The sequence below is a fragment of the Kogia breviceps genome, chromosome 13 (assembly GCF_026419965.1).
Source record: "Kogia breviceps isolate mKogBre1 chromosome 13, mKogBre1 haplotype 1, whole genome shotgun sequence".
NCBI classification, from domain to species: Eukaryota; Metazoa; Chordata; class Mammalia; order Artiodactyla; family Physeteridae; genus Kogia; species Kogia breviceps.
Window position 1 is genome coordinate 23,527,267 of NC_081322.1, and position 26,230 is coordinate 23,553,496.

Here is a 26,230-nt window from a genome sequence, read left to right on the forward strand (position 1 = left end):
AGGCCCGCGTACTGCAAAAAAAATATATATATATATATACCTATATATATAACTAAAAGCTAATATATTTGTATTCTACCTCACTCAACAGGCTCATTAGAAGTGACTGGTTGCTAGTTTCAAAAATGTAATGAAAGAAGTTTGCAGAGTTTGTGTTCATTTGGGATCAGGCTGTTTTGCAGAGTCAAGGTTATTGAAATTTATTTGTGGCAGAGGTGGGTGAATAATGAACAGTTCTTTCTAGACACATAATACAAGCTCCCTGTTGGCTTCGCTTCTATCTGTCTGCCTTAGGAACAAAGATGTCTCTGTGCTACGGGGTAAAGACCTGGCGTGAAGTGAGTACCTGGTAAAGGCTAAGAGCACATGTAGGGCATGGAACCAGGAGGACTCATTATGATGACTAGATTGCTTATGAAAAACCAATATTTGCAAGTCCTGATTGGAGTGGGCTTCACAAGTCTGGGTTCTGTCTTTCATATGTAGCATTTTGTTTTAGAGACAAAATAAGGTCTGTTGGATAAGGCAGTAAAAGATTGTCTTTGGGCAATTCCTATAACAGACTTTCTGTTTTAACTGATCTCTTGTTATTTGAGCCTTTTATTTATTTTTAGAGACATTTTAAAACACAGAAAAGTACATAGGCACTCTGTTCATTGACCACCAAGATCAGTTTTTAGTTTTCAGTATCTTCGTGGTGGGAATTTAATTTCCTGCTTCACAAAATATTATGCTCAGCATAAGGTCTTTCAACTTGTGGGAAACAGGACTAGTAAAGTGAAGAACAATGATCCCTTCCAAGACTAGCTTTTATTTATAGCTGTAGCTTCTAATTTTATTTTAGTGCTTTGTAAACTCATCAAATCCTACTGCTTAACATTAGCAATAAATTGTGCCTTGTTTACTTCTAAGATGATCTGGAGCTTTTAGTGTAATTGATTGGCTGCCTGCTTTTGCACATCTGCAAATGGTTATGTTATACACTGTCAAACCCATTCCAGAGTGGTGAGGAAGAAGAGAAAAAGAAATGGATTCTTATCCTCTTCTTAAAATGATCTTTTCTTCTCCATGTAGGGAATTGGGATAATTCTGAAATGTCAACCACTTGATGTGATTGTTTTTTTTCATTCGTTGTCCCATTCAGTATAGAGATTCATGCTCTTCACTTCTGGGAAATTTTATTCTATCATTTCTTTGATAATTCTCCTGTCCTCTTACTCTGTTTTCTCTTTTAAAACTTCTGATATGCAGAAGACCTATTGAATTGAGCCTCTCTTTTTGCTTAACTTTTCTGTCTCTGTCTTTTGGTTCTATTTCCTGGGAGATTTTTAAAACTTACTTTCGTTCCTTCTATTGAATTAAAAAAAAAATTTGTCAATAATATTTTTATTTCCAAGAAATTTCTTTGGTTCTCTGATCATTTTTTTCATTTTAACTTGTTCTATAATACTTTCTTTAATCTCTGAGGATACTAATTCAAGTTTGTTTTTTTTTAAGTTCTTTTTTTTTGCCACACAGCACAGCATGTGGAATCTTAGTTCCCCTACCAGGCATTGAACCCACCCCCATCTGCAGTGGAATACTGGAGTCTTAACTGCCAGACTGCCAGGGAAGTCCCTTAAGTTCTTGTCAGTTACCAGAATTATCTTAGTTTACTCCAGGATTATTTCTTCTTGTTTACTGTGGTCCCTCCTTTTCATTTTGGAAGCTTTCCTTGAATGTCTGGTGGTCCTTGGTTTTGTGTTCACATTTAAGACTGAAAGGCAATTGGAGGGTCTGTGTGCAAAATTGTAGAGTATATGAAGGTCTTGTCTTAGAAGCTGTGCAAATTCTCTGGAGAGGAAACATAATATTGGGGGGAACCACCAATGAATTAATACAATATGATATCAATTTTACAAATTGAAAAATAAAACTAAATGACATATGGCTTGTGGTTATATACATATGTGGCAAAACCATAATAAAGGCAAAAGAAAGTAAACACAAAATTCAAATAGTGCTTACACTTTGGGGATATGATTGGAGTGGAGCATAAAGAATATCACTGTTATTGGTTATGTTCTGTTTTTTAAATTGAGAAGTGAGTTTTATTATGATCTTTATTCCTATGTATATGTAATATAATATTAATACAGTCTTTTATATGTGTCAAGTATTTCATAATAAAAATGAGAAAATTTGAAGGAAACTCTTTGTATCCCATCTTGTGAGAGCAGATGCTTGACTGACAGTGTTCTGTGCCCGGAGTTGGGGGGCTGACTGTTGATAATCATGACCCACCCTTTCAGCTCAGTATGTAATTTGAGAAATGACAGGGCTGAATGAATCAGCACAAACAGGGTGGTTATGCATAATTCCTTTGCAGTTGTTCTTGGCACCATGCTCCCTGATGTCCTGATGTGTACACTGGTCACGGATTCTTCCAGACACCATCCAGTCTTCCCAGTGATGTGTAAGAGATGCCTCCACCAGCCCCCGAGTACCTGCTGGTCTTAAATTTCATCCTTTGCCTTCTGTGAGGTGCCGCAGGCACTTTTGTAGCACCTTGAGTGCTGTCCCTTACACATCTCTGTAAGCCATTTGGGGTCAAAACTGTTCAGCTGCACATGAAATAAAGGCAGAAAGAAACCTCGGTGTAGTAAAGGAGCAGCTGGGAGACAAAGCACAGTACTGTGGCCAGTGCTCATCGTGGGCGGGGCATGACTGCGAGGCGTGCATCTTCCCTCCGCTCCTTCCTCAGCACCGGAACGTTTCACCTGTGTGCGCATGGGGGTGTGCATAGTTGTTTTTTTTTTTTTTTTGCGGTACGCGGGCCTCTCCCGTTGCGGAGCGCAGGCTCCGGACGCGCAGGCTCAGCGGCCACGGCTCACGGGCCCAGCCGCTCCGCGGCACGTGGAATCTTCCCGGACCGGGGCACGAACCCGTGTTCCCTGCATCGGCAGGCGGACCCTCAACCACTGCGCCACCAGGGAGGCCCTTAGTTTTTAATATTGAAATGTTTGAGACAAAGAGGGTCATAATGAGTCAGTGCGTGGGGGGCACCACTAACCAAGTACAACTGTAGACCTTCAGTTTCTCCCCAGTTTGTGTTTGTGTCCACCCCTGTGTCAAGTGGTTCTAAGTCCCAAACCTCAGCAGGGTTTTGCGGGGCAAAACTGTCCTTTTCTCAAGTGTGCCCCTCTGTAAACACCAAGCTGAGGCTTCTTTCCCTCCCCCTCATACAGAAGTCACCTCTTCTCCACTGGCTTTCCATCTTCCATAACTGTTGAAATCTCTCCTTTGCTGTTGGCCACTCCATGTTCTATTCCTTAACGTGGCTTATCTTTATTCTTTTTCTCGCACGTTAGTGGGGTCTTTGTTGGGAGAGGATATAGGGGAGGTGTTTAATAAGCTTTCTTTTTTTCTGCCAAGAAATGAAAAAAAAATTATTAAAAATCTGTTTTTATTTTCTTTTTTAATTGAAGTATAGTTGATTTACACTGTGTACAATATCGTGATTCAATAAGCTTTCTTTTTTAAAAAAATATTTATTAATTTGGCTGCACGTGTGTGAGATCTTCATTATGGCATGCAGGATCTTTTTAGTTGGAGCACTCAGGATCTTAGTTGCAGCATGTGGGCTCTTAGATGTGGCACGTGGGATCTAGTTCCCTGACCAGGGATCGAACCCAGGCCCCCTGCATTGGGAGTGTGGAGTCTTAACCACTGGACCACCAAGGAAGTCCCCAATAAGCTTTCTTCAATCAGAAAACAATATTAACATTATGAGGAATTTTGTCTCCCCCTACCCCCTGGTTGTTTTTTTTTTTCCTTTAGCTTCACTGAGGTATAATTGACAAATAAAATTTTAAGATTTTTTTTTTTTTTGGTAAGATATTTAACGCGTGCAACATGGTGGTTTGATATACGTAAACATTGTGAAAGGATTAACATATCCATCACCTCACATGTATCTTTTTGTGTATGTGTGAGAACATTTAGGTTCTAGTACTCTCAGCAAATTTCAACTACCTGTGTTATCAACTGTGGTCACCATGTTGTACATTATCAGAGCCTCCAACCTTATTCATCTTATAACTGAAAGGTTGTACCCTTTTACTGACCTCTCCTTGTTGCTCTCACTCTCCAGCCCCTGGCAACCTACTCTCTTTCTATGAGTTCAGCTATTTAATTATCTATCTATTTATTTATAATTTTTAAAAAATTTAAGACTCCATATATAAGTGACATTATGCAGTATTTGTGGTTCTGTGACTTATTTCACTTAGCATAATACCCTCCAGGTTCATTAGTGTTGTTGCAAATGACAGGATTCCCTTCTTTTTTAGGGCTGAAATTTATTCCACTGTGTATGGAATAAAATATGATATATATATATATATATATATATAATGTTTTCTTTAGCCATTCATCCATTAATGGACACTTAGGTTGCTTGCATACCTTGGCTATCGTGAATAATGCTGCCATGAATATGGGAGTACAAATATCTCTTGGAGATACTGATTTCATTGCTTTCGGATATATGCCCAGAAGTGGGATTGCTGGATCATATGGTAGTTCTATTTTTAACTTTTCGAGGAACCTCCATACTGTTCTCCATAGTGACTGTCCCAATTTACATTCCCACCAACAGTGTACAGGGGTCCCCTTTTCTCTACATCCTTGCCAACACTTGGTATCTCTTGTCTTTTTGATGATAGCCATTCTAACTGGTGTGACATGATATCTCATTGCAGTTTTCCCTTATGATCGGTGATATTGAGCACCTTTTCATATATCTGTTGGCAATTTGTATTTATTATGAGAAATGTCTATTCAGGTACTTTGCTTATTTTTGAATTGTGTTATTTGTTTTCTTGCTATTGAGCTGTTTGAGTATTTTATATATTTTGGATAACTTGCAAATATTTTCTCCCATTCCATAGATTGTCTCTATACTTTGTTATTTGCTGTGTAGAATCTTTTTAGTTTGATTCAATACAATTTACTTCTGCTTTTGTTTTCTGCACTTTTGGGGTCATATTAGAAAAATCATTGCCCTGACCAATGTCAAAAAGATTTTCCCCTATGTTTTCTTCCCCTGTGTCTTATAGTTTCAATTCTTACATTTAAGTCTTTAATCTATTTTTGAGTTGATTTTTGCATATGGAGTGAGATAAGGGTCCAATTTTATTCTTTTGATGAAAACAGAGTCTTCGCAGCTCTGTTTATTGAAGAGACTGTCCTTTGTGTGTTCTTGGCACCTTTGTTGAAAATCAATTGTGGATTTATTTCTGGGCTCTCTGTTCTGTTCCACTGGTTTATATGTCTATTTTTATGCCAGTGCCGTGCTCTTTTAATTATTATAGCTTTTTAGTACATTTTGAAATCACATAGTATGATGCTTTTAGCTTTGTTCTTTTTGCTCAGGATTGCTTTGATTATTTGAGGTCTCTGGGGGTTTCATGTGAATTTTAAGATTGTTTTTGGATAAATCTTTATAATTGAAGGAGCTTATATTTACTAGTCTCATTCCTTGGTGAGGCAATCTTTTGTTAGTTTCACTTTTGCAAAACAAAGATTTGGTAATGTATATTTACATACTGGAGATATGGCTCAATCTAATTTATCAGGTGCAAAACCACAGTCCACCAGTAATAGTGGCTCGTCTTTAATAAGCTCTGGGATAACAGAATAAAATATTCCTTTCTGAAACGTAACTGAGGAGAACTATTATTGGTCCCTGAAGTTAAAAAGCTGTCATTGTTCTTTAATAAGATAATTTCATCACTAGTGGTGATATTTTATCTAGTAGTCTAAATTCCTACTTCCACCAGCAGGAACTTCACTTCTTTTTAACATGATCAAATGTCCAATTTTAGAACAGCAGATGGCTGGAGCTTGCTTTATACTGATTAGTAATATTTTTTCTTCTAATGTACAGAAAACCTTTCTTTAGTCCCTAGCAACTTGATCATCTGTGCACCCTTACAGAAATCTCAATGTGCCCTATATGGCTCAGAGTATTATCTACAAGCACTTACATCTATCAGGCTTTTGTTTGGAGGCCAGAGCAGGAATGTCACATGATATGCAGGAAAAGGTCCTGTAATCTTGCCTATTCATACGTGGCACACCATAGTTTGTCAAGAGTCTTTTGTACTTTAACAACACCTTTCCAAGAACTTACATTGCTTCCATCTAAACTAACTTGAAACTTCCTTAGGGGAAAAATAGTATACATTTCTGTTTGTGAGGGAAACGGAAAATATTTTATACTGGATTGTGAGTTAATATGTCTGGGTAGACCGTTACTGGCCAGAGCTGGAACCGAACTCAGGTTTGGCTGCTCATTGCTCTGGAGTCAACGTTCAAGAGACAAGGGTTGGTGAAAAAAAAAAGATGCTTTATTCAGGAAGCCGGCAACCTGGGGAGATGGCAGACTAGCATACCCTAAACCACCTCCCAGTTGTTGGTTAGGGGGCAGAATACCCTAAACCACCTCCCAGTTATTGGTTAGAGGGCAGAAGGTCTTAAAGGGGAGTTTCAGGGGTGCGAGGCGGTGGGGGACCCTCCGTGCAGAAGAGCCCAGTCAGCTTCGACAACCGTCTTGAATCATCGTGATTGTTTTTTTTTTTTTTTTTTTTTTTTTTGTGGTACGTGGGCCTCTCACTGCTGCGGCCTCTCCCGCTGCGGAGCACAGGCTCCGGACACGCAGGCTCAGCGGCCATGGCTCAGGGGCCCAGCCGCTCCACGTCACGCGGGATCCTCCCGGACCGGGGCACGAACCCGCGTCCCCTGCATCGGCAGGCGGACTCTCAACCACTGCGCCACCAGGGAAGCCGCTTTCGTGATTGTTTTAAGCACAGTTAATCTTCAATTCCAGGGTTGATTTGTTCCCATTTCCTTGAGGCCAGTTCTTGGAATTGTGCAAGGCACAGACTCAGTACTGCTCAAGACAGAGCAGCTTATGTCATGGCTACAGTCTGGTCATCCTGCAGTTAGCTTTTTCCCTCTGGTGGCAGTTTTAGTATCTGCAAAACAACTCAGGAAATGTGCATCAGACACTGTTACCTGTGTTCTTCAGGGAGGAACTAAAGATTCTGTGACTCTCTTGTCCTAATCATTAACTGCTTGAGCCTGCTCTTTTGTGATTCAGGGGAGGCCTGGGAGACTGTGGCTTTTCTACAAACAAGAGACAGGGGACATGGAAGTCCCCTGCATCTGTGGGGCCCCCCTCCAAGGTCCGGCTCTGTTTCAAGACCTCTGGGAGTTATTTGTGGGGGACCCACCTTGGCTTTTAAGAGTAGGAAAGAAGTATTCAGGGAATTGTCATGGCCTGGGAAGGGAAGTAGGAAAGTGTACCAATTGGAGTTTGAGTTTTCGAGAATGCTGTGTTTGTGTGTGTGTGTGTGTGTGTGTGTGTGTGTGTTGAAGGGAAGGAGAATGGTGATAGAGGAATAAATAGATGACTTTTCAGATAATCTGAGTGAAAACCTAAAATGAAAAGGGACAGCCTGGTGAGATGGGAGAAAACATCCAGCTTCACCACCTGTCTCCCAGTATGCTCTGAAAATTCTGGCCCACAAAGATCCTCTTTCTTTAAGAATTTGTAGTGCATGTAATTATAGATTATCTGGCATTTTACTTTAAATTATTTTAAAAATGTGAGTAACTGCAAAGTGGTTTAGTGATCAGGCTCTGGAGCTAGGTCAATTTAGGACAAATCCTGGCTTTATGATGTATTAGCTGTGTGACCTGGGACAAGCTACTTAACCTCTCTGTGCCTCAGTTTCCTCATATTTAAAATGAGGGTAATAATAATATCTACCTTGTTTTTTTTTTTTTTTTTTTTTTCTTTTGGTATGCGGGCCTCTCACTGTTGTGGTCTCTCCCGTCGCGGGAGAGGCTCACCGGCCATGGCTCACGGGCCCAGCCACTCCGCGGCATGTGGGATCTTCCCGGACCGGGGCACGAACCCGTGTCCCCTGCATCGGCAGGCGGACTCTCAACCACTGTGCCACCAGGGAAGCCCTACCTTGTTGTTTTGTTATGGGTAAATTACTTAGCCAGCAAAATTAGTACATATTCATTGTAGAAAAGTAGATAGTGGGAATTCCCTGGTGGTCCAGTGGCTAGGACTCTGTGCTTTCACTGCTGAGGGCCCAGGTTCGATCCCGCAAGCCAAAGAAAATAAAAGGAAAGAAGATAGCATAAAAATTAGCAGAAAAGGAGATAAACATCTTCAATCCTTCCACCTATAGGTAACCACTATTACTATATTGGTACATACCCTTAAATGTTTTTTGTGTGCAACCTTGAGATCATACTTTTCATGTTATTTTGTAACCTTTCCCCTAAATAATATATCATGAGCATTTGCCCATACTTTTCAACAGCATATATCTAAAATAGAACTACATTGATTGGATAGGTAGTTTTTAGTTTATTAAAGTGTCCCCATATTGTTGAAGCTTTAGGTGGCTTCCAGATTTTCACTTTTACATGAAATGCTTCAGTATACATTTTTGTATGTTAATCTCATTCTTGAAGTTATTTTCCTTGAAGAGAAATGGAATTGCTGAGTCAAAAGGTATTTGTTTTTATTTTTAAGGCTTTTGACACATATTGCTAAATTGCCCTCCAGAAATGTTCACTAGCGATGTGTGAGAGTTTGTTTTCTTGCCCTCTTGTCAGTAGGGATTATTCTAATTTTTTTACGTTCAATTTAAAAAAAACTAAATAATTTTATTTATTTATTTCTTTTTGGCTGTGTTGGGTCTTCGTTGCTGCGCTCGGGCTCTCTCTAGTTGCGGTGAGCGGGGGCTAGTCTTCGTTGCGGCGCGCGGGCCTCTCATTGCCGTGGCTTCTCTTGTTGCGGAGCACGGGCTCTAGGAGCGTGGGCTTCAGTAGTTGCGGCTTGTGGGCTCAGTAGTTGTGGTTCACGGGCACTAGAGCGCAGGCTCAGGAGCTGTGGCTCACGGGCTTAGTTGCTCCGTGGCATGTGGGATCTTCCTGGACCAGGGCTCGAACCCATGTTCCCTGCATTGGCAGGCGGATTCTTAACCACTGCACCACCAGGGAAGGCCCTACATTCAATTTTATAGGTAAAAATTGTGTCTTTGTTGTTTGATTATGAAGAAGACTGAACATTTGTATATGTTTTTAGCTTGGATTTCTTTTTCTTCTCTGGTGTGTGAAGTACCTGTGTATTCCTTTTTCACCTTTTCTTTTCCCTAAAGTATTCACTTTCTTGTAAACTTTCAATTTGTAAAAAATCTTTATGTTGTACAGCTATTGTTTGGCTTCATTAAGATATTTTTCCCCCAAGAAGTAAAATTTCATCAACTTTGTTAATGAATCTTATATTCTGAGATTGGTCAATTAAGCTTCATTCATGAGGTCTCTAAGAGAAAAACTGCAAATCAGTTGATATTTATGATATTATAAGTACACAGGTATATTATTTATAGACACAATTGGGAAGTCTTTTTTTTTTTCTTTCTGAAAATAGCAAATACTTGCTGGTGAGTTGATTTACTGTTTGGAGTTTGCTTTGTAGGTGGAATATACTTCATTCATTCTGATTAGGTATTGTAAATCCTGTTTTGTGCTATACCTATGATATCATTATTTTTTAATCGAAGTATAGTTGATTTACAATGTTGTGTTAGTTCCTGGTATATAGCAAAGTGATTCAGTTATACATACATATATATACATATTCCTTTTTATATTCTTTTCCATTATGGTTTATTATAGGATATTGAATATAGCTCCATTTGCTATACAGTAGGACCTTATTGTTTATCTATTTTATATATAGTAGTTTGTTAATCCCCCCGAAATATGGAATGCCTCACGATTTTGCATGTCATCTTTGCACAGGGGCCATGCTAATCTTCTCTGTATCATTCCAGTTTTAGTATATGTGCTGCTGAAGTGAGCACTATACCTGTGATATCTCGATGGAGTCCTCAACTATTTACTGGACACTGTCTTGGTATTTTATTTTTATTTATTTATTTATTTTTGCGGTACGTGGGCCTCTCACCATCGTGGCCTCTCCCGTTGCAGAGCACAGGCTCCGGACGCGCAGGCTCAGTGGCCATGGCTCACGGGCCCAGCTGCTCTGCGGCCTGTGGGATCTTTCCGGACCGGGGCACGAACCCGTGTCCCCTGCATCGGCAGGCGGACTCTCAACCACTGCGCCACCAGGGAAGCCCTGTCTTGGTATTTTAAACTCTTAGAGTCAGCCACAGTGTTTATGTCCTGTATTTATCAAGGACTTGCTGTGTAGATAGATCAAAAGTCGAGATGGAAGGCACAGATTTTTGTGATTCTAGAGCTGAGGTCATAATGCTTAGTATACAAATGACTTGAAAGGTGGGATTCTTAGAAAGATTGGAACCATCGCCAACGGTGAACGCTTCACTGATTCTCCTTGAAGAGTATCGCAAGAGCTCACCCTCTGTAGGGCAGATCACTGTTGCTCAGGCTTCCTGCAGGTATAACTTCTGAAAGCGTGTTGGAGGACTCATTTATCTGTGTAGCATCTTGAGGCTTAAGTGCGAAGCATGTATTTTTGTGAAACCTGGAACTGAAGGAAATTTCTTTAGAGTGCAGTTGAAACTTTACTCATACCTTCAAACTCACTTTGGAATTTAAAACAGCTGTAAAAATTCCTCTTGTACTGACGGAGTTCCCAGGGTGCTGTGTCTCTCCTTCCACTTTCTTTACTTCCCAAGCTCTCCCCACCACAAGGTCCCCCAGCCGTTTAAGGAGGAGATATCTCTGACGGCATAAAAGCCTTCTGAAAACCATTAGGTGACTCATACCACGCGTGTATGGCTTTAGGCTTGACAGGCGGTTTTTAAAAAATAGTTCACCCTCCCACTCTAAGGAGATTTCTGAAGTTCTGATCAGGGAGTCTAAAAATTTACATTTTACCGAATAGGTGATGAGGAGGGTGCTTATCTTACCTGTCTGGATTTTTTTTTTTACTCAAAGTTTAATGAAATATCCTGTATTACCTATAATCCTATAAGCGAGAGCAGACTCTGAGGAAATATTTAGAATGAGTATAAATCAGCAGAGCAAAAGTCAAGTTCTTACCCCGATTATTTATAAATATTGAGACGTTATTTATTTAGGCATGATAGATTCTTTTCTGATGGTTGAATGTGAGGGTCGCTTAGAATTAAATTTTTTATTTTAGTTTTTCTGAGTGGCTGGGACTTTTTCTAGGTAACCTAAGTGGTTTTATAGCGTTTCTCTGGCCCCTTAATCTGTATTTAGAATTTTTAGCAGTGTTTTCAGAAAATGTCCAAGGCGCATCATTTTGTAAAAATTTGTGTTACAAACTTGTTTCTTTTTGATTCCCCCTCCCTTAGTCTCTCCCTTCCCCACCTCCATCTCGTCAGTTCCTCCACTTCCCCAGTTCCAGGTCTGTTTAGTTTTCACCTCATGAGTAATGATTATTATAAATTCAGCCCGTTCTAACGAGGCACTAAGGCTGTCTCTCAGGTTTTGGATTTCCTTTAGGAGAACTGTTATTACTGCCTCACCTTCTTATACCTGGCACAAAAGTAAGTTGCAGAAGGAGAAGAGGAAACACCTGTTTATAAATGTGGCATTTGAGCAAAATTCTAAATGCAGAATGATTGACAGCAGAGCCTCATAGAATCAGCTCAGCCCCGTCTTGATTCGGTTTCCCGTGGTTGTGGATGTCGCATGTTTCATACTAGTGTAGACACCCTTCCACCTTGCTTTTCGTGTCACTCTCTACTTCTGTTGCCACCTTTTAAATTCACAACTTTAGTTCATTTCTCTGTCACCTTAGCTTTTTCACTGGGCTTTCCCTGCCTCCAGGGTCAAGTTCCCTCAATCTGTAAATCCAACGAGCAGCCGCTGGATTTGTATTTGAATGGGGTCCCTGCAATACGAAGCCCTCCTAGAATTCCTCCCGTGTTATGGTCCAAGTCCTCAGCCTCTTCAAGCCTTTTTACTGTGAGCTCCAGATTAATTTTCTAGTCTCGTCACCTGCTGCTCCTTGACCTCCACATTCTGCCCTGTTGATCTGACAAGGCTGCCAGTCAGCACAGCTACTGCTTTTCCTACCACCCATCTCTGTGCAGAGAAATCCGACCCACCTTGGAAGGGGCACCATCTCCTCCAGCATTCCTTTGCAGATCCCTCACGCTGGCTGTGTTGCTCTGCATTCTGCAGCTCCCGTGTCACTCATCGGGAGTTGTTTTTACATTTGTAGGCTCTTATCTATGTCGCCTGAGGGTAGGAACCAACTCATCTATTCCTGGTTCCGCTGGACACACTCAACCTGCTTGGCCTGTGGTGGTCACTCTTTCATCCCCTTCTGGTTCTTTCCCCCATTAACGTTCTCATTTCTCCTATTGTAAAAGAGCAACTACTGCAAACTCTCTCCTTACCCAAATTCCCTCTGTTACAGCTGTATCTCTCTCTGCTTGCCTCTATGAATTTATTTTTGTAATTGCAGTATAGTTGATTTACAACGCTGTATTAATGTCTGCTATATAGCAAAGTGATCCAGCTATACAATATATACATTCTTTTTTAAATATTCTTTTCCATATGTTTTATCATAGGGTATTGAATACAGTTTCCTGTGCCATATAGTAGGACCTGGTTTATCCATTATATATAATAGCTTACATGTGCTAACCCCAGTCTCCCACTCCAACCCTCCCCCAACCCCCTCCCCCTTGGTAACCACAAGTCTTGAACTTTTTTTTTAATGGAAGAGACTTGCTTTATTGATTTTCTTGATAAACAAGCTCACTGGAGAAAAATACAAATAATACAGAATTTGAAGAGGGTAAAAATCATCCAAAATGCCATCACCCAGAGGTAAATTGCCTTTCATTAAAGATCATGTCCCATTTCACACGTACACACACGTACACACACGCACTCTTGTGCATGATACCACAATTTTATATTAATGAAATCACACTGTACATACTGTTCTGTAACCTGCTTAAAATAAATTCAGCAGTATATTGGGGACGTCTTTCCAAGTCAGTTCATGTTAATCCTCATCATTTCTGTAAGCAATTATAAAGCACTCGACTGAATCAACAATTATTTGATCCACCACCTTTTGATGAGGATACCCATTCTTTCCTGGTTTTTCATTTGTATGACTAACACTGTAGTTGTATTAATTAGGGTTCTCCAGAGAAACAGAACCAGAGGGCACGCACACAGAGAAATATAAAGAACTGGCTCATGTGATTATAGAGGCTGAGAAGTCCCAAGACCTCCAGTTGAAAGCCTTAGGACCAGGAGAGCCGATGGTGCAAGTTCCAGAGTCTGAATCTGAAAGCAGGAGACTGATGTCCCAGCTTGAAGACCATCAGGCAGAGAGAGCAGATTCTCTCTTGCTCAGTCTTTTGTTCTATTCATGCCTTCAAGGGATTGGATGAGGCCTGCCCACATTAGGGAGAGCCATCTGCTTTACCTAGTCTACTGATTCAAATGTCAATCTTATCCAGAAACATCCTCGCAGACACGCAGAATAATGTTTAACCAGATAGCTGGGTGCCCAGTGGCCCAGTTAAGCTGGGACATAAAATTAACCATCCTAGTAATGAACAGCTGTATACAGCTGTCCTTAAACTCATCCCTCTCTCCGCATTAACCCTTTAGGATAAATTCCTGCATGTGAACTTGGTGGGTCAAATGTGTGTGTATGCTAGGTTATCACCTGTTGCCCATCAGAAAGGTAAAGCTGTACCCAGGTAAAGTTGTGAGTGGCTTTTCCACTGCCCTCACCAACATGAATATTGTCAAATCATCCTAATCTTTGCCAATTTTATGGTTTAAAAATATCTTTCTTTCTTTTGCATTTCTTTCAAGACTAAGGTTGAATATTATTTTGTAAGTTAATGTGTGTGTGTGTGTGTGTGTGTGTGTGTGTGTGTGTGTGTGTGTTTTCCTTCAATTAGACTGACGGCTGTTTTCTGCACTTTTCTAGGGTCCTAAGTCCAAATAATTCCAGTCTTATAATAGAACTTGTTTAGTGTGTGTGTGGAATTGCTTAATCAGATCCTTTACCCATTTCACTATTTGAGTGTTTTGTCTTTATTCATTTGTAAGAACTTTTGAAAAAGTATGCATGTTATCACATGTTATCATATGTTGTCACAGTCTTCTTTTAAAATTTTTGGTTTTTATGATTAAGATGAAAAGGGCTTCTCTACTCCTAAAATTGTAAAAATATTAATCTGTAGTTTCTTCTGCTATTTTTATGGTTTTATTTTATTAATTAAATTAAATTTTTTATTTTTTTTTACTGGGGTATAGTTGTTTTATATGGCTTTATTTTTAAAATTATCTTTAATTTTTATATTTGTATATATCATAGATACTATAACATCTATATATTTTACCTTTATTTCCATAATTTCTAATAGGTAGCAACCTCTGTTTTCAATATGGCTCTTTAATCCATTGGGTATTGCTAAATAGATATACGGGTTGCATTATTTCTTCTTTATTAGCTGAAATATAAACTTTATCTCATTTACTGTTTGGTTTACTATTTTGGTTACTCATTTACTATTTGGAACAGTTTGTAATAGCACAGGCAGGATAAATCTTAATTCTTTCCTTTATCAGTTAGTTTTTTTTTTAAAATTTTTTATTTTTTTCTCACTACAAGCTCTTTATTAACAAGTTGATTGGGCTTCCCTGGTGGCGCAGTGGTTGAGAGTCCACCTGCCGATGCAGGGGACACGGGTTCGTGCCCCGGTCCGGGAAGATCCCACATGCCGCGGAGCGGCTGGGCCCGTGAGCCATGGCCACTGAGCCTGCGCGTCCGGAGCCTGTGCTCCGCAACGGGAGAGTCCACAGCAGTGAGAGGCCCGCGAACCACACACCAAAAAAACAAAACAAAACAAAAAAAACCCCAAGTTGATTAAAAAAGAAGAGAGATAGAGAGATGTAAAAATACTTTTTTTGGAGGCCCCAGGAAGGGAAGGCACTGTCAGAACTCACTTGGCCAGGAAAGGCAACAGAGCCAGAGGCAGAAGGGAGATCAGGCCTTCTGGGGAGCAGCTGGCCCACCCAGGGCGCTGAGAGAGGGAAGGCTGGGCCTCAGGCAGGGAATGTGCAAATGCCGAGGCCCCACAGGGAGTGATGGGTTGAGGGCTTCCTGGAGGAAGGCCTGAGCACCGTGTTCCCCTGCGTTGGGCAGATATCAGTTAGTTTTTACAGGAACTTCCTTACAGTAAAACTAGTGTAATTCAAGAGTCTGTTGCACAGAGCACAGTGCCTATTGGAATAGCTTCTTGGAATACCTTTCTTTCAAGTAAAGGTATAGAGGTTTGCATGAGATCCTATAGATAATGGTTTGGCTAAGAGGTCATGTAGTTCCACCTCCTGTTTTTTCTTTCTTTTTAATTTCTTGAGGTGGTTATTTATTAAGCTTCCAAGCAAATATAGTGTAGCATAAGACCCTCCAAATCTATTCAGAAGAAAAGTATAAAATACTACCAAGTATTATTGCTAGTTTCTTCAGCACCTCCTGTTTTTTCTAAATGAGGAATAACCGTCTCCCCTCCTGCAGCCCTTCCTCCCTTCCATCTCCACACACATAGATATCAACGCCTATATGTATATGTACATGTGTATCACTTCAAGTTCCAGGACAGCCCCATATGGTCAAACTCTAAGTAACTGTGATTCGGCCCAGAGTTAGTGAATCCATTGTAGGTGCCTGATGGGTAAAGGAGCCCCTCGGAGGGGCAGGGACGGCTGGTTATTGGAGGTCACTGTGCTTCTCGGGTCTTCCCTTGTCTTTGGCAATAGTCCTGCTTCACGGTGGACCTGCCAAAAGTTCGCTGGGTCCTTTCCTGTCCGTCCCTCTCAGGATAGCCTGTGCCAGAATTGTGAATGCATCCCCTGAGGATCCTGACAGAAAACCTCAGAAAACCTGACAGAAAACCGCCACCACCTCAGCGTCTCACTGGGTCTCCCCATCTCTTGGCATCTCTCTGGCTGTGAGTGGCTTCCTCTGCAAGGCAAGGTGAATCGTGTTGTTTCATGCTGTCTGCACCGCCCCCCGCCCTGGCCTGCCTCTGAAGAGCAAAGAAAATCGTTGCATCCCCTGCTCCCACGTCTGCTGATTTCTCAGGCCAATGTGCTGTGTCCGTATCTCAGCCCTATGAGAAGGTTCGGGCCGCGAGGTACCTGGGCTCACACTTGGCCAGGAAAAGCCCCAGAGGAAGAGAGGCCACTGCCTGCTTGCTGACCTCTCATCTGTCTCCATGGTCACTGGCCTTGCTCCGTGTTGTCATCATGCATTGCTTATACTTTCTTTGTGTTTAATAGAGATTCTTTAAATCAGACATTTTTAGATTTTTTTCCTGACCCGGCATCCCAAGTTTCGAATTCAGGCATACTATAAGTTTTTGCTCCCTTGCCTTTGCTTTTCACCTTTATGTAATCACTGCTGTAGGTCTAGGGAATTTATTAAAAAGCATATTATTTGTTACATCTTCAAATTTTTTTTTCTTTAAAGGTGTCACTTCTTGGTTTTTCTTTCCTTTAAAAATTTCATCTTTATTCTTATCCTTCTAGGGTTGCCTAATTTTAAGTCTCTCCAGTGAATTTCTGTGTACCTGATGTATAGCGTTTATTAATCAAGTGTAGCTGTGTTATTTTGTAAAGTAACATCTCACATGACCAGTGTGAATGGTTTTTAAAAATTTTATTTTCTAAGCAACTGTCAATCCAGTTAATAGTGGGACTTGAGGCTTAAAAATTGACAGCTTGTAATGCTGTGGATGAAGGGGGTGCAGGAGGTAATGCTTATCCATCAGACTTCTCCAAGTAGCCCCCATGCAATACTACACGACTCACTCAGCTTCCTTTTATCTTTTCCTTCACATCTCTAAAGCTGTCATTAGCTTGAGGTAGAGAAAAAATGTTCCGAATGTGCAGTGGTTTGCAAATAGACATCATCAGTGATCATAAAGATATGTTTATCTGAGGAACTCGAATATCAATAACTTGTAAAGTTTTTGTCTATTTTATTTTTGGCTGCGCTGCGGCATGTGGGATCTTAGTTTCCTGACCAGGGATCAAACCTGTGCCCCCTGCAGTGGAACTGTGGAGTCCTAACCACTGGACCACCAGGGAAGTCCCTCTTTTTTAACCTGAAAATTTTCCCACTACATTGTTACATTGAATATAGTCTAGAAACAAACCTAATTCATTAATGTCAATTTGGCTTGAAGTTATTTGTGCTTTTATTCCGCCTCCTTTACAGCCTTCACTGAGGAGGTCTAATATAACCTGCATTCTTGACCTGATCCGAATTTTTGTACTTTGAGTCAACCATTGAGGGAGTCAATGTAAAATGAGAAATTTGTCTTATTTATAAATTGTCAGAAGGCAACAATCCCGAGACTCTCTTATGTAAACATGAATAGATGGATGGAAACACAATTTATTTAGGAGACAAACCCTAGGAGCTCAAACCTAAGGTCTGGACATTTCCTGTTTAAAATGAGAGCATATATGGCTCCCATTCTATGACTATTTTCAAATAAGAGTTGCTATACTCTAAATTCTGTTTGTGAAGCTGGGAGCTAAAAAGAAAATAATCTAAAACATGCTTATTTCACCTGAATCTGTATCCTAGCGTCTGTACTGGCATGCATATGATGGGAACATGTAGAGTTGAATCAGCACCCTTGTTTCTGGTTAGTTGCCAGAAATAAAGACATCAAAGGAAGTAGTAAACCGGGCAGTGAATCAAAGCTTCATGGCCTTTCTATTTAGTAGCTATTGTAGGTCCCTCCACTGCTTTCTAACTGAAACTCTCCTTCCCACAGTCCCCTGTGAGAAAGGGCCACCCTAGGTAGACCAGTTGTTCATTCTTGTTACCTTTACTTTGTACATGTGTAGAATTGTTTCTGTGGGACAGAGTCCCAGATGTGGAAATGCTCAGTCAAAGGGAGTGAACGTTAATAGGTTTAACAAGTACTGCCAAGTTGTCCTTTAGAAAGGGTGTGTCCATGTGCACTTCCACCAACAGTGAAGGTGAAGTGAAACCAGCCACTGAGTTGTAATGAATACTGTGGGTTGTTTGTTGGGAGCCAGACAAGCCTGAAGTTTTGCCAGCCATTTTCTAGACAAGAAGTTGATTCTTGGAATGGTTAAAAGCTGTTGTAGGCAGTGTAAAACGAGTTACAGATATTCTTAGAAAAGAACATTTTCTAAGAATACTTAGAATACATTTTCATAAATAAAATGAAAATATAATATTAAAGAATATTTAAAAATAATACATAATCTGGACTTCCCTGGTGGCAGAGTGGTTGAGAGTCCGCCTGCCGATGCAGGGGACACGGGTTCGTGCCCCGGTCCGGGAAGATCCCACATGCCGCGGAGCGGCTGGGCCCGTGAGCCATGGCCGCTGAGCCTGCGCGTCCGGAGCCTGTGCTCCGCAACGGGAGAGGCCACAACAGTGAGAGGCCCGCGTACCGCAGAAAAACAAAACAAAACATAATCCTACTCTCAGTAGATATTCATTTGTGCAAATTACTCTCTGCATATGGATATATTTTACTGGTTATAATTTGTGTGTATTTTTTTTTTTTTTTTGCGGTACGCGGGCCTCTCACTGTTGTGGCCTCTCCCGTTGCGGAGCACAGGCTCCGGACGCACAGGCTCAGTGGCCATGGCTCACGGGCCCAGCCGCTCCATGGCATGTGGGATCTTCCCGGACTGGGGCACGAACCCGTGTCCCCTGCATCGGCAGGAGGACTCTCAACCACTCTGCCACCAGGGAAGTCCTGTGTGTATTTTTATATTTTACTTTTTTTTTTTCAGAGAACTGTCTCATAAGCTGTTTCCTATGTCTTTGTCTCATAATGGTCATTTAAAAGCTGCATTTTGTCATTGTACCATAATTTGTTAACTCAGCTCTTAATATTGAATATTTAATATACAAACAAATACTTAAACTACATGTTCTTAATTAATAAGATTTATTGGCTTGTTCTGGTTATGAGAGTAATATAGTTCATTATTTTAAAATTTGGAAAACACACAAAACTTAGGAAGACGTACACAAAATTCTTTCTATAACTTCCGTTAACAAACTGTATTATATATTTTCTTCCTGTCTTTCCCTAATACACTATTTGTGTAAAACATATTCATTTTCACATGTTTCTAAACCCCATTTTTTTTGGCTGCTCCATGTGGCATGTGAAATCTTAGTTCTGTGACTAGGGATAGAACCCGTGACCCTGCAGTGGAAGCGTGGATTCTTAACCACTGGACCACCAGGGATATCCCCTAAACCCTTTAAAAATATCATTTCTCCTTTTTAAAAAAAAGTGAAAATTTTTTCTTACTATAATAGTAATTTGAAATTATTACAGAAAATTGGGAAACAATCCCAAACATCCATACTATCACCCTGAGGCATAAACCATTAATATTTTGATTTATTACCTTCACCTTCTTTTTTCTTTAAAAAAAATCTGAGATCTTGTATCATCAATGGTTCTTAATTTGGGGATGGTCATGAACTCTAAAATAAAATCCAAGTTAAGAACTCTTGCTATATATATAAATATACCTCTTTTTTTCCTATTAAACATTATAAAACAGGTGTTTTTAAATTATTGGAAACTTTCATAAATCTACAGATTTGCTGATTGTTATGGGTTGAATTGTGTCACCTGAAAATGCACATTTGAAAGTCCTAACTCCCTTTACCTCAGGCAGTGACCTTATTTGTAGACAAGGTCTCTGTAGAGGCAGTCAAGTTAAAATGAAGTCATTGGTGTGGGCCCTAGTCCGGTATGACTGGTATCTTTATGAAAAGAGGAAATTTGGAGACAGACACACACAGAGAAGATGGCCATCCACAGGTCAAGGAAAGAGGCCTGGAGTGGATTCTTTCCTCATAGCTCTCAGAAGGAACCAACCCTGCTGACACCTTTATTCCAGACTTGTGACCTCCAGAATTGTGAGACAATATATTGTGACTATTGTTTAGGTCATCCAGCTCGTGGTATTTGGTTATGGCAGCCCTAACAAACGAATACACTGATTATGTAGTCTTATATAATATAGACGTCTAGGTGCATATTTACTTTGTGCCAGGCACTGTGCTGGGTTGGGAGTACTAAATCAACAAAGTCAAGTTCACCGACCTTAAGGTGCTTAGATTGGCACACAGGAATAGAACCCTGGGGTCATGCTATGATGGGTGGTACTCAGGGCACGGGAGCCCAGAGCTGGGCCAGGGGTGAGGGCAGACTTCCCAGGAGAAGTACCACTTGATCTGAATTTGGAAGAATAGGAGCTTACTTAACATTTCTACTGTGGGATATTAGGGTGTTTTCACTTTCCTTTGTTTTTCAATTATTTCTTTAGGATAGATTCCCAGTAATGCATTACTGAGACAAGAATGTGAAGCTTGAAACATCATTTTTAGGGCAGTGTAATTTTCTAGCAGGTGGCGTTTTCCTGGTTTATTGAATCATCCTCTTTTATTGGATGACAGTCTCCCTGATGCGTTTCCAGTTTTGCTACTATAAATAATGCCGTCATGTACATCTTTTTGTAGGTCCGTTTCTTCTCTTGTGTTTCCCACTTAGAGAAGCTCCTTTAGCATTTGTTGTAGAGCTGGTTTGGTGGTGCTGAATTCTCTTAGCTTTTGCTTGTTTGTAAAGCTTTTGATTTCTCCATCGAATCTGAATGAGATCCTTGCCGGGTAGAGTAATCTTGGTTGTAGATTCTTCCCTTTCATCACTTTAAATATATCATGCCACTCCCTTCTGGCTTGTAGAGTTTCTGTTGAGAAATCAGCTGTTAACCTTATGGGAGATCCGTTGAATGTTATCTGACATTTTTCACTTGTTGGTTTTAACAGTTTTTCATCTTTAATTTTTGTCAGTTTGATTACTATGTGTCTCAGCATGTTTCTCCTTGGGTTTATACTGTCTGGGACTCTACACTTCTTGGACTTGGGTGGCTATTTCCTTTCCCATGTTAGGGAAGTTTTCAACTATAATCTCTTCAAATATTTTCTCGGGTCCTTTCTTTCTCTCTTCTCCTTATGGGACCCCTATAATGTGAATGTTGTTGTGTTTAATGTTGTCCCAGAGGCCTCTTAGGCTGTCTTCATTTCTTTTCATTCTTTTTTCTTTATTCTGTTCCGCAGCAGTGAATTCCACCATTCTGTCTTCCAGGTCACTTATCCATTCTTCTGCCTCAGTTATTCTGCTATTGATTCCTTCTAGTGTATTTTTAATTTCAGTTATTATATTGTTCATCTCAGTTTGTTTGTTCTTTAATTCTTCTAGTTGTTTGTTCTTCAGTTCTTCTAGGTCTTTGTTAAACACATCTTGCATCTTCTGGATCTTTGCCTCCATTCTTTTTCTGAGGTCCTGGATCATTTTCACTATCATTATTCTGAATTCTTTTTCTGGAAGGTTGCCTAGCTCCATTTCATTTAGTTGTTTTTCTGGGGTTTTATCTTGTTCCTTCATCTGGTACATAGCCCTCTGTCTTTTCATCTTGTCTGTCTTTCTGTGAATGTGGTTTTTGTTCCACAGGCTGCAGAATTGTAGTTCTTCTTGCTTCTGTCTGCCGTCTGGTGGATGAGGCTATCTAAGAGGGTTGTTCAAGCTTCCTGATGGGAGGGACTGGTGGTGGGTAGATCTGGGTGTTGCTCTGGTGGGCAGAGCTCAGTAAAACTTTAATCCACTTGTCTGCTGATGGTTGGGGCTGGGTTCCCTCCCTGTTGGTTGTTTGGCCTGAGGCGACCCAGCACTGGAGCCTACCCGGGCTCTTTGGTGGGGTTAATGGCAGGACCCTCGGAGGGCTCACGCCAAGGAGTACTTCCCAGAACTTCTGTTGCCAGTGTCCTTGTCCCCACGGTGAGCCACAGCCTCCCACGCCTCTGCAGGAGACCCTCCAACACTAGCAGGTAGTTCTGGTTCAGTCTCCTATGGGGTCACTGCTCCTTCCCCCTGGGTCCTGATGCACACACTACTTTGTGTGTGTCCTCCAAGAGTGGAGTCTCTGCTTCCCCCAGTCCTGTCGAAGTCCTGCAGTCAAATCTCGCCAGCCTTCAAAGTCTGATTCTCTAGGAATTCCTCCTCCCGTTGCCGGACCTGTAGGTTGGGAAGCCTCACGTGGGGTTCGGAACCTTCACTCCAGTGGGTGGACTTCTGTGGTATAAGTGTTCTCCAGTCTGTGAGTCACCCACCCAGCAGTTATGGGATTTGATTTTATTGTGATTGCGCCCCTCCTACTGCCTCATTGTGGCTTCTCCTTTGTCTTTGGATGTGGGGTATCTTTTTTGGTGAGTTCCAGTGTCTTCCTGTTGATGATCGTTCAGCAGTTAGTTGTGATTGCAGTGCTCTCGCAAGAGGTAGTGAGAGCACGTCCTTTTACTCTGCCATCTTGAACCAATCTCTGTCATGTACATCTTTCTGCATAAAGCTTTTTCCATAATTAAAATTATTTCCTGGGACTCCCCTGGCAGTCCAGTGGTTAAAACTCCACAGTCCCAACGCCTGGGGGACAGGTTCAATCCCTGGTTAGGGACGATCCCGCATGCGGCATGGCATGGCCAAAAAAAAAAAAAAAGAAGGGTTATTTCCTTAGTGATAGAGTCCTAGAAATAGAATTAGAGTATCAAAACACTCAAATTATTTTTCAGAATTACTGATTTACATTCCCATTAATAATCAAGTGAAATTTATTAACAAATCAGTTTGATTTATTATAGTCTTTTATATCCTTTGGGGTGTGTTGAAACAGTTCAGTACTTCCCTCTTTGGAAGACTGAACCTTTCCAGGGAAGTAAAGTGAGGTTTGTATCACTTGGGACGCAAGGCCCCCCCCTCCCCCTTAGATTCTTCTTTTCCTCTGAGAAAAACCTGCTTAAAGGGCATTGTACCATCACAGACTTGCCCACACAGCTTCTGTGCTGGTTTCTCACCAGCAGATGTGTGCATTGGTCTCTGTTTATACTCTCTTAGGTCATTGTCTGTCTGAAATCTAACTATCCCCAAAGATCAGCCTTCCAAATTGGCTATTTCTGTTCTATTCCGAGATTCTCTCAAAAAGACTCATGTCCTCTGCATTCTGCTAGACTCTAAATGTTGGCAGCATATCTAATGTAACAGAGTAACAAAACCCCCACAATCATGGTGACATGCTGGGCATATGGGTGCATGAAAGAGCTGGATCAGGAGTGATGGTGTCCTGCCTCAGTGAGAGAAGAGTTTGTTAACAAGCTGTGTATTGTTTCCTTCATTTTGAAAGCGAGTGTGAGTACATGTTATTCACTCAACCAGATAGTGAGCGTCAAGGAACAAGGACTCGCCTTAATTAGTTTTGTATTCTCTACCCCAAAGGGTGCCTTGCATAATTAATTGATGCTGAATAACCATGGATACAATTTGTTTGAAAATGCCCCACTCGCTAGTTACTTAAAAAACTTTACTTTTGACATGGGGGGGGGAAGCAAAGTTATGCATAGTTTAAACACTATAGAAGCACATATGTGGAAAGTGTGAGTCTCCTGTATTCCTATCCCACAAAGATGAGCAACCATGGTCTGCAATTTAGGACATGTTTCTCCAAATTTTCTCCCTAGCGTTTAAAAAATATAATGATGCTTCACCTCACTAACAATAAGTGAAATACAGAGTAAACAAAAATGAGATTTTTTTCCCCTATCAAGTTCTCAAAGGTAAAGCGAAACCTAACAACACAGACCTGCTCATGTTCATGTTGGTGGATATGTAGGAAAATGGCACTTCTGTAGATGTGGGTGGGAGTTGAAATCTATCTAGAGGGTAATTTGTCAGTAATTACCAAAATTTTGTCTACACATATCTTGTGCATTTTCTCTGCTGACTTTAGAGAAGTAAGAATGTTGAGAGCTGTTTTATAATAATGTCGTTAGGTGATATGCTGGTGAGGAGGCTTGGTGAAGTCTCATCTGAGTCTGCTTGGCACTGGCACTGCCTGTGCCCCCAGAACACTGCCAGGGGGTAATGTGAGTCAAAGCAATTCTCATGATTCGTCCACAAGGTAGGTAGGCAGAGAGATAAGCTTCCCTGGGGAGGAAAGATTTTTTACCATTGCTCGTCTCAAGGTAGAAACAATCGGAGGTCTGTTCAGTCCCTGCAGATGCTTTCTGAAGGCATTCCCTAGAACTCCCTCCTTTCTTCTGCTTCTGAGTTCTAAGGTAGCAGAGAGATTCTGCCCTATGACATATTCATAAGATTCAATTGACCGTAAAACACTTTGTAAATGTAAGTGCTGTAAGTGGCCCAAATTATATCAGCAGCTTTTTGAGAAATGGAGGGAGGAAGGAAAAGGAATGTAAGGGAATGGGATCCAGGAAGCCAACCTTGCCATTTTCAAACCATAACAAATGGGTCATGGATCTACGTTTTGTAATTTCAGAAATGACTAATGCTTGGACTGTTTTTGAGCATCTTAAGAGTGGCTTCATTCCAAGATAAATCAATCTTTGTACATTACACAGATTATGCCACTTTTAAAATCCATATTTTAATTTCATCGTCATCCTGTTTCCAGCTCGAAAGATCCAGAGAACCCGTACTCTGGAGGTGGTCTTCTCACATCAGATGCTAAGGAAGTGTCCCTGAAGGCAGCTGGCCACCGGCCGAGCCTTGGAAGGAGCCTCTGCCAGCGCCTCTCGTACAGGGGGCGGGGCTCCAAGGACCCTGCGGGAAAGCAGCCTTGGCACTGACTCTCGACAGCAAGAGCTTTTCATTGTTAGAAAATTCATCTGCCCTTTCTGCTGCCGTCTGGAGCCCCCAGAATAAATCTACTGTGTGTGCCCTTCCTGTGCTGAGGATGGCCATTCCCCACCCCGACCCTGCCCACATCATTTCTTCCTCGTAGGAGAAGATTCTCAGGATTTCTGCCCTCCTGGTTACCCGCTCTTCTTTGTAGAATAGTATGTGGACCATCTAGTCCTCCCCGTCCGCCCTTGTCCTTAGTGCTGTCTTTTTATAATGAATCCTAAAATTGTTACGTTTGTTCGCTTGTTCCTGACACCCACGTCTCTCCATTGTCTCCGATCGACTTGTAAGCAAACTAAAACCCCAGAGCAGTTGCCTTTGAGCCTAAGTGAGTGATGGAACCTTTGTTTCTCTGAACTGTTTTTTTCCTTTCAGCTCATTTTTTTTCAAGCCAGACAGATTTCTTTTGGAATTCTGATTCTGTCGGTCTTATCTAAAGCATTCATCTCTCCCAGCTTGGCGTCCTCAGATAATTTGAAAAGCCTGTGATGTATTTACCTAGGCTCAGGGCTCCGAAGAGGGTGACAAATCCGTCATAATGAGTTTGCCAAATGCCTGCTGGCAGCCAGTGGCTTCAAGGCTCCGTGGAGAGAGAGAAGGACCAAACCCAGGGCCTGGCTGCACGGAGGGGCCCAGCCTCGGGAGCTTTGGTTTGACTATTGACATGTAAATGGTCAGAGGGGCCTGAGGCGGATCCCCGCAGACCCTCCCGGATCCCCGCAGACCCTCCCGCCATCCCTCCAACCACACAAAGCCCAGCCCTGAACGGCTGCAGGCTTTACCCTGTGAGGCGCCGGGCATCCTGACTGCAGGGGTAAGTCCTGAATCAGCTCTGCTGTAAAACTGTTCTGTTTGGGATGGTGATTGTGGACTGGAAATTTCTCCGAGCCACATGCAGTGGGAGTGGTCCCTTTGGATGTCGACAGAGACTCTGTGAAGGTTTTTGAAATGAAAAAGAATACTATTAAGTGATGATTAATTGGATTTGGTGTGAGAAAAGAAGCAATCACATTTGCCCACCTGTATGTGCATAGACAAGATTTGATGCTAGATGAGTTTCAAAGTACTTTTTGAATTTTACCTGAAATTTCTGTAGCATTATCTTTGGCTTTGTGTTTCTGTAGTCCCTCGGGCACCCCCCTACCCCCTTTCCCTCTCTCAGTCTCTACCTCCCTTCCCTTCCCTTCTGTCCTCCCTCCTTGTTCTTTTTAAAATAAATTTATTTTTGGCTGCACTGGGTCTTCGTTGCTGCGCACGGGCTTTCTCTAGTTGTGGTGAGTGGGGGCTACTCTTCGTTGTGGTGCGTGGGTTTCTCATTGCAGTGGCTTCTCTTGTTGCACAGCATGGGCTCTAGGCGCACAGGCTTCAGTAGTTGTGGCACGCGG

At 41.5% G+C, this 26,230-nt stretch overlaps 1 protein-coding gene and 1 non-coding gene across 5 annotated transcripts in view; one reads left to right on the forward strand and one right to left on the reverse strand.

Moving 5' to 3' along the window:
- Positions 1 to 26,230, forward strand: part of ANKRD6 (ankyrin repeat domain 6) — a 202,359-nt gene that overhangs the window by 23,245 nt on the left and 152,884 nt on the right. The window lies entirely within an intron of this gene.
- LOC131740281 (U6 spliceosomal RNA) lies at positions 9,829 to 9,935 on the reverse strand. The gene has a single exon (XR_009330878.1). It is a non-coding gene; the product is annotated as a U6 spliceosomal RNA (small nuclear RNA).